Genomic DNA, 8,806 nt, shown 5'->3' with positions numbered 1-8,806 from the left:
TACATATTTAGGAACTAAGTTAGATTCGTGTTTTAACTCCCCTGTCCCTAAACAGAGACATATGCCAAAAAATTTAAAGCTTAACTTTTGTCCCAGGAGAATATGACCTTCTTACCTGAACAGCAACTGGTTAAATGTTCCCATTGAACTACTTGGATTCCCACAAAAAGGAAAATCAGAAGAATACTCCCATTGCACACAGCCCTTAACCTAACACCATCTGTAATGTGTAATCAAAGCTTGCAGGAATTGCAAATTCTGGCTTTGTAACACCCAAAGAGCAGATATCATGGGGTCACACAGCTTGCTTTAAGATTTTAACTAAAGAGACAAGTATGAATAGGTCAGTTGACTTATGTGATTGCACTATATATTATACTAACACAGCATTAAACTACATGTAAGCTGTTCAACCTCAGAAGTGAAATCCAGGATCTCTCAACCAAGATACCTGTTGGTTTGTAGTTTAGCATGAATTTAGCTGATTGTAGTTTATTCAATAAATCATAATTAAGCAAACCTTGCCTCAGAAGGTTGTGTGAACATAGAAAGGGTATCACTAGCCATATCCGCATATTGTATGACAACTCCATGAAAATATATAAATGAAGATACACAGCACATCAAAAAAGGTTACTTAAAATATATAGGGTGGTTAACTAAGTGAATTCACTCCCAATTCCAAAAATGCACCATTCCTACCTGTATCATATTTTGATTCCTTTCCTTGACAAAGTAGACATCTGTTTATTTTTCCATTTTAGTCTGGGCATGTACATAAAAATACAGCAACACATAACTCAAAAGCTTCCATAAGCTTTTTTAACTGAATATGAGAGCTTGTCAGAAAAGAAAGAACTACATCAGGCTTAGAAAAGTAAGAAGGTATTGTACAATATTGTGAAATGTATGTGTTTGTAATAGGACAGGAAATAAGACAGAAGTGCATCAGCTAACACAACTACACTAATATATGCATTAGATTCGGTTATAAATTGCGAATCATGAGATAAATGCCAGTTTTATGTAGTGATTAAAGACACTGGGCTAGAAACTGAAAGACTAGTTCTGCCTTAGGCACAAAGCCAGTCGAGTGACTTTGGGTCAGTCATGCACTCCTTCTCAGAGCTAAGAAGAAAAGAGTGGTGAACCACTTCTGAAAATGCTTGCCAAGAAAACTGCAGGAACTTGTCCTCACAGCTCCCAAGAGTCAAGACTGCTCAATTTTCAAAAAATCCTTATGGTGCTGCAATCCTTATGGTGCCTAATGCTGCAATCAGCATTGTTCTATGTATCCTCTTCCTCAAATTAAATAATATGCTTTGGATGCACAGATCTATCAGTTGCTTAAGATACGTGCCAAAGTCTATTTGTATTATTTAACTTTGTATATACTGCTCAGAGTCATGTAGATGAAATGGGTAGCTATATAAATTTACCAAATAACTAGATAAATTGGTAGTATAATACTAATCCTTCTCAAATTCTGAGAAAATCTGATTTTGAAGGTAAGAAAACAGGAATCTGGTAGCAACTTTTCTGACTATCAAATGATATTAAAAGGCATAAGATTTGATGAGCTGCATTTTTTTCATCAGATGCATAGAGTGACTAGACTGATAATAGGATTTAAATGGGATGAGAGGGATTGAAGAATACGAATTTTAAGAATAATAGGTAAAATTTCTCTATTGAATAATAAACTGAGGCTAATATTAAAACAAGAAAAAGGAAAAATTTGGTTAATTTGGACAGTTTTCTTAAAGACAAAATGTAGCTACTTATGGTTAAAAAACACTGAGAGCAATCAACATTCCAAAGAAAAAAGCCTGAGGCAAAATAAACAGATTTTGTAAAACTCTGACCAACTGACTGGCTGTGGAAGATCATGGAAAGGTGATGTAAAAGGTCATAACTCCTGAAGTATTTATGCCTTCATCCTTCACCTCTGGTTTAATTAAGCTCAATTCATGCACTAACCCGTATTTATCTCTGTTCTGTGTAGAACATGAAACAGAGGCATCCATGAGTACTGATACCATTTACACTGTTACAGAAAGTTGGAAGTACAAGCTTTTGGCATATGCAGAGACCGAGTTAATTCATTCTGCCAAACATGAAATAATTTTATTTACCAGCTATGAAATATAGATTATGTTTCCCTGAATCAAATATTTTTGTGAACCAGTGGCATAGCGTGGGGGGTGCAGGGGGGGCCGGCCGTACCGGGTGCAACATCTGGGGGGCGCTCGCACTCGCAGCTCTCTGCCCCTGCCTGGCTCCTGCAAATCTGATCCGAGCCTCCGGGTCGCCGCCCACTGTGGAGGGGGGGTGCCAGGCGTGCGGTGCGGTGCGGAGAGAGAGAGATCTAAAATCCACGGGTTAGGGGCAAAAATTACTTGCCTTGCCCCGGGTGCTGACAACTATGCCACTGTTGTGAACGCCTTTTTTTTTTTTGCAAAGATCTCCATTTTCTTCATTAGTGTCATTAACAGTGGTGTAGATGCATAAGCATTTTATTCAAATGAAACAAGAAAGCTTAAAGCAGAATGCGAATTTACTTTCCTGAATATAGGTAGTCCTCAAGATACAACCAGTTATTAATGGCCATTCAAAGTTAAGACAGATACTCCCCCCAACCATCCAATAGCTATATATGGTCCCATTTCAAAGTTATGATGGCTGCAGTGGCCCCATGGTCATCCACCTTTATGACCAACCATAAGAATGATGCAGCACCCCTTTGCTTCTGTCTCCCACATTCTGCCCCAGCAGGACCCAGCAGCGCTTAGGCCTGATCCTCACATATCCATCACTCATTGGAATTACCTTTTATAGATCTTTGGGTCTGGGGAGGCTGGGGGCAGGTGGTCCTAGGCCTGCAATATGCCTCCCCCATCCCTGAGGCAGCCTATGCTGTGTTTAGTGGCCCACATGTTTGTTTAATAACTGCATCAAGAAGAGTAGGGCTGAGGGTTGTGAAGGGAAGCCATTTTGCTTAATGGCTGCCATGACATGTGCCCTAATGGGCAGGCTGCATTAAAGTCGTATCGTATAATTCCCAGTGATGTTATAAAGTTTTAGTTATAGGGTAGACCTTTGGACATTTTGTATAAAGAAACCTGGTATCTATACCTGAAATAAATAAATTAATCAATCGTGTCTGCTTACTTTTATTCTGTTTATTATGCAATTATTGTTCTGTTTTAGCTAATTATGAGAAGCATGGAATTATACAAATCCTGGCCATCATCTTCCTTTTCCCTTTCACTAGACATAGCTATATATACTTTCCTCCCTATTATCACTGCTATAAGAAACACAATCATTTTTGCACTGGAAGCCAAACATCTTGGAATACTAAGTTCTTCTGGTAGTAAATTTCTTATTTATGAAGTATGATTTTTGAATACACAGACCTTTGGCTTTTTATATCATTTGGAAACTGCTCTTAGTCCTATTGACAATAGCACCACCTACTGACACCCCAGTATCACTTGCCGAAAGGACTGTGGGAGATTCCAGTTCAGATCAAAAGCTGTGGATTTTCTGATGTATGATCCTAACTACCAAATAGTAGGAATCCCTTCCTCACTTGCAGATTACATCAATCTCATCTTGGCAACTCCAATATTTGCCTTTAGGCATATGATATTGATTTTATGTATCTCCAGTAATTATACAAAACATTCTGATTTCTGAAAACAGTTGTTTTCCTGCTAGAAGCAAAAGAAATGTATGAAACAAGCAAAGTGCTTGATTACATTTTGAGGGAAATTAAGAACATGAATCTTGTAATGTGTGACCAGAACTATATCCTGGGAAGGAAGAAGCTATGGTCAGACCTTCTCTCTTAAATTACTGGTTAATAGATGTACTGGTCTTGCCATTGACTAGTTATTGACCAATCTTTAAGTGAAAACATATAGTACTACCTATGGTATAGTACTACCTATGAGGACAACAGGTTTCATTAAGAATGTACTATGAATACAAGTTGAACATTCATAGATGGGTGCCCACATATCTTGTAGCTCTTTTCACCTGTTCATTAAGGTACGAGTGTTACATTAAAATTCTAATTAGAGAAGGGTCAACACAGTTTTCATTTCTATAAACACAATGAAAAAAGTACATCACAGAAAAACATCATAGGTAGCACCACATCTGGCAAAAAGTAGGACAACTGCAACAAATTAAAATTGTTCTCAAAATAAACAGGCTTTCACATTGCAGAATATATTGTAGTTATGATGTATTATTTAATAGATATGTTAAACCTCAGAACTGCTAAACAGCCACAACTTCTATCTGAGGCATCTTTATTTAGAATTATTGAGAAAAGAAAGGAAGAATTCACTTTATCCTATATATGTATCAATAAACTTAGTTTTTCATCCTATGGACTAGCTACAAAACATGAATGTGATTTTTTTTTTAGGGCAGAAGCAAAAATTTTTTTTTTCAAGGCCACGGTTCCCTGGGGACAGGTAGGGGCTTGCCCCCAGCTTAGGATCATCTTCAGGAAGAGAGCCGGCATCATCTCTTTACTCAGGCCTCACTAGCACAGAGACCACACAGGTGGAGTAAATAAAGTTAATGCTGTAGAATTACCGTCGGGGCATTTCCTTGCTGAGGAGCGTTTGAAGCACTGTGCCATGCCTTGAAATTACAGCTAATTATAGAGGCCATTTGCATAAATTACAAGGAGCGAGGCAGTTGTCGCCAATCCTTTCCATGCACTTAGGAAGAAAGTTCCGCTTGCTGGATGGCAATAAACTGGAGGGGGGGGCTGGGCTGGAAAAGAGACCCACCCCTGAAGATGATGGAGCTGGATTCATAAGGCAGCGGGTGGTGGGGGAATCCATTTACAGGGATGCAAGCTCCTAAAGATACACTGGAGCCAAAACTGCTTTTGGATGGAGGCCTAAATGTTGTGCAAAATGAATTGGGCAAACTTCACTTTGCAAATTGGAAATTTAGAAGTGGTTTGTCATCATTCAAAATATAATTCTTTAGGGAAAATTAATATTCTTGGTGTTCAAGAGAAGGCACATTTCTGTTGCAGTGAGTGCATGAAGTTTTTCCCTATAAATTTATGAATGATAGTGATCTATCTTACAAAATTTGTTGTCAGCAGTGCTAACATAACATATGTGGAGTGATGGACCACCACTATAGCTAGTCTTTTGTGGTTTTCCCTTCCTGTGGAAAACATGTTATATTAGGTAAGATAAAGGTAAAGATGTCCCCGTGGGTTTTACCCCACTAGTCATGACTGATTTTAGAGGATAGTGCTCATCTTCATTTCTTAAGCCAAAGAGCCAGCATTGTCCGGAGATGTTTCCATAGTCATGTGCCCAGCATGACATCACGCCAAAACACACAGCATACATAACAGGGAACATCAGGACAAAGTAAAAATTATGGATATTTAAGTAGACTGTGACAGAAATTCCAGATTTTCACTACTCCAAGAGATTTGTCCCCTGCTCGTAAACCAATATGCAGCAAACCTCCATAGTGTTTCAGTCTTATAACATATCTCCACTGTTCTTCATCATCAGCTTTGTTTGGATATGAGATCTGCTTTTCATGTTAATTAGAACATTGGAAATTCTCCAGGTTCAATCTCTCAGCATAGATCCTAAATACAGGAACAATTATGGGATGTATTATGAGACAGATACTTTATAACATTTTGTATTTTTATTGTATTCTACATTATGTGCTTTGCTTTCTTTGAATCACACAATCCATTTTGTTTCATCAGTGACCTTATTTGCCGCTAATTCTGGAAGTAAAAGTCTTCACATCTGGAAGACATTAGAACATAGAATATAGAATAATAGAGTTGGAAGGGACCTTAGAGATTTTTTTAGTCAAATCCCCTGCTCACGCAGGAGACCCTACCATTTCAGACAAATAGTTGTCCAGTTTCTTTTTGAAAGCCTCCAGTGATGGAGCACCCACGACTTCTGTTGGTTGACTGTTCTAAGCATTAGGAAATTTCTCCTCTCCTTGGTTACTTTCCATCCATTGTTTCTTGTCTTGCCTTTTGGTGTTTTGGAAAATAGATTGACTCTGTCATCTTTGTAGAAGCCCCTCAAATATTGGAACATTGCTACCATGTCTCCCCTAGTCAGTGGTGGGATTCAGCTGGTTTGCACCACTTCGGCAGAACTGATAGCTAATTTTTTGTTGCCCAGGCCCAGAATGGGCTTCCGGAAGTGGCATCCACACAGAGAAACAGTTGTTCACATATTTGAATCCCATCACTGCCCCTAGTCCTTCTTTTCATTAGACATACTCAATTCCTGTAACTATTCTTCATATGTTTTAGCCTCCAGACCCCCAATCATTCTTGTTATCTTCTCTGCACTCTTTCAAGAGTGTCAACATCTTTTTTATATTGTGGTGACCAGAACTGAATGCAGTATTCCAAGTATGGTCTTCTTACTAAGGCATTGTAAGGTGGTACTAGAGTACCCTCAAGTTGAGAAGTACCACTGACAAGAAAGAGTAGGATGTGAAGCTCAATATACCTAGTGCTATCTTTCCAAAGTTTTCATTTGACTGTGTCATTCTCCTGTGTCAACTCTTTGCCCTCCACCCACCACCCAATTTTTAAGGGAGAAATATCTTTCAGGCCAAGACCTGTACCGACATTCTTGATGAGAATGAGCAGAGCTGTTTTATTATGACATTGAAAAAAAATCAATGCTTTTAATTATTCAAGGGTACTAAAAGTTATTATAAATAACTGTAAATACATCAGCAGTAGATTGTTTCAGGGCCCTGAAAAAAAAGATCTTTCCTATAAATGGTGTACCTTGTCTTAGAAATAACTTACATAGGTCTTTTTAGTTGGAGTATCCCAAAGTGGCCAGACTTGATGAGAATCAGCTCTAACTTTGGGAAGACTCTAGGAAAGCAGCTTTCAAGCAAACTATTTTCTACACTAATAGATTTATCTGCTCAGCAAAAATGAAGCCAGATGGCTGCCATAGGTTTATCCTTCCCAGATGGTATAACACTTGAAAAAGCTTCCTGCAGTTCCAAAACTTTAAAACAGCTTCTACTGACAATGAGGAGGGCTATTTTATAACTTTGTGGGAACTGGGGGGAATAGTTTATTCAATCACCTGTAGATTGGAAATAGGAATTTTTTCCTTGGAATAGAAGGAGCTATCCATGAAAAAGGGCAGTTCATTAGAGAGAGAATAAGCTTGAAAAGGAGCATGCAGAGAAGATCAGGATACTCTACAAATCAGTAGGTCATATTCCCATGTTCGTATTCAAATTTCCTCCAAAACCCATAAGCAAAATATTCCTTGCACTGAATGTTGGTCCATGCATGTCCTTGCACCTTCTTTCTTCTGCATTGTCCTCATGACACTACTTTCATCTGATCTCTAGCCCATACCTGAGGAAACCATGAGGTGCTCCTAGGTCCTAAATCAAAATTCTCTTTCATATATCAGAACAAGTTTTACCATGGAAACAATCTGATGTGCTTCAGAAACCATTCTGTTGGAGGCACACTCATGTGACTGCCTAGAAAGTGGAATCAGACTGGCACCTATTAAACACGTTAGGCTGATAAAGATATGCCTTCTGTCTTTTGCTCCCTGGGCACTATCTTCAAAGCTACTCTGTTTGGGGCAATGGAAGAACTTGCTTCTTTCAGATCAGCCTGTCTCCGAGTATCTGAGCCAATCCACAGCTCCAAGAATTGGATCAGACTGAAGACTGGAACTGAGAGTGAAGTAGGAAAGGGACTGCACGGTGAAGCAGGAGATAGTGAGAAAGGGGTCTCTACTCTTTCAGGGTCCATTTCCACCAGTCAGCTTTTGCCCTGGCTGCTTTCATACATAAGTTTAGGATTATTCTGAAAGAGCATTATATTTCTGCTTGAAAAGAGTGGAATTTTCACCTGTTATCAGCTGATTGTCAGGGTCCCTTTGAACACACTCATACAAAATACTTCTCAAAGCCAGACTGAGTTTTGACAGATGACTAAGCCCACCAATCAAGCCATCTGTCAATACTTCTGTCCTGCCCCAGCCCATTTTAAGGAGGATGATTGGTGAATGTTTTCCTGTGGGCTGGTGATGTTTAGTGAGACAAGGCATGAAATAAAGCCTGAGGAACCCATCAATCTCTATCCTTAATATGTTCTGTACATCTTTAAATGAACACTACTGTGTGTTGACAACCTGCCTATAGCTACAGTGCAGGTAGCAAACATTTGATAGTGTAATTTTCTGCCACCTCAAGGAATGAATAACACTTTTTATGTATTTTTATGTATTTTTCATTTTTCTAAATTGCCCATATACCTCAAAAAGGGTCTCTTTAATCTAGTTTATGTTTAACTTATCTAGTTTAATTTTAATTTATCTATGAGTAAGAATTCTGCATCAGAGACATTGTCATAACGATGACTTGCAAACTCAGTCAAGCGCACAAGGTTTAACACAGATATAACCTATATGGGAACAGAGACACCCACAGTCAAACAATGAGATTTTGATGCTACTGTAGATCTGCATTCCCTGTGTAGATCAGTATTTATATTCTGCCCTTTAATACTATTTTAAACTTTCTCTATTTTTCCCCTTTAATTAAACAGAACTGAAAAAAGAAACAAGGAAAGGAAATAAGCAAAATAACTTCTTACGTAAAGTTTTACACAGCAGTTCCAATAAAAGAGGACTGTATCTCATCCTAATTTTCTATACATAATCTACCTCTGTTAATTTTCCCTCTTGCTGCTACTTTGATCTAGTGGTTTAGGCACCAG

This window comes from Vipera ursinii (assembly GCF_947247035.1).
Source record: "Vipera ursinii genome assembly, chromosome: Z".
Classification (NCBI taxonomy): Eukaryota; Metazoa; Chordata; class Lepidosauria; order Squamata; family Viperidae; genus Vipera; species Vipera ursinii.
The sequence above is the reverse complement of the archived record's forward strand: the minus strand, read 5'-3'. Positions refer to the sequence as shown.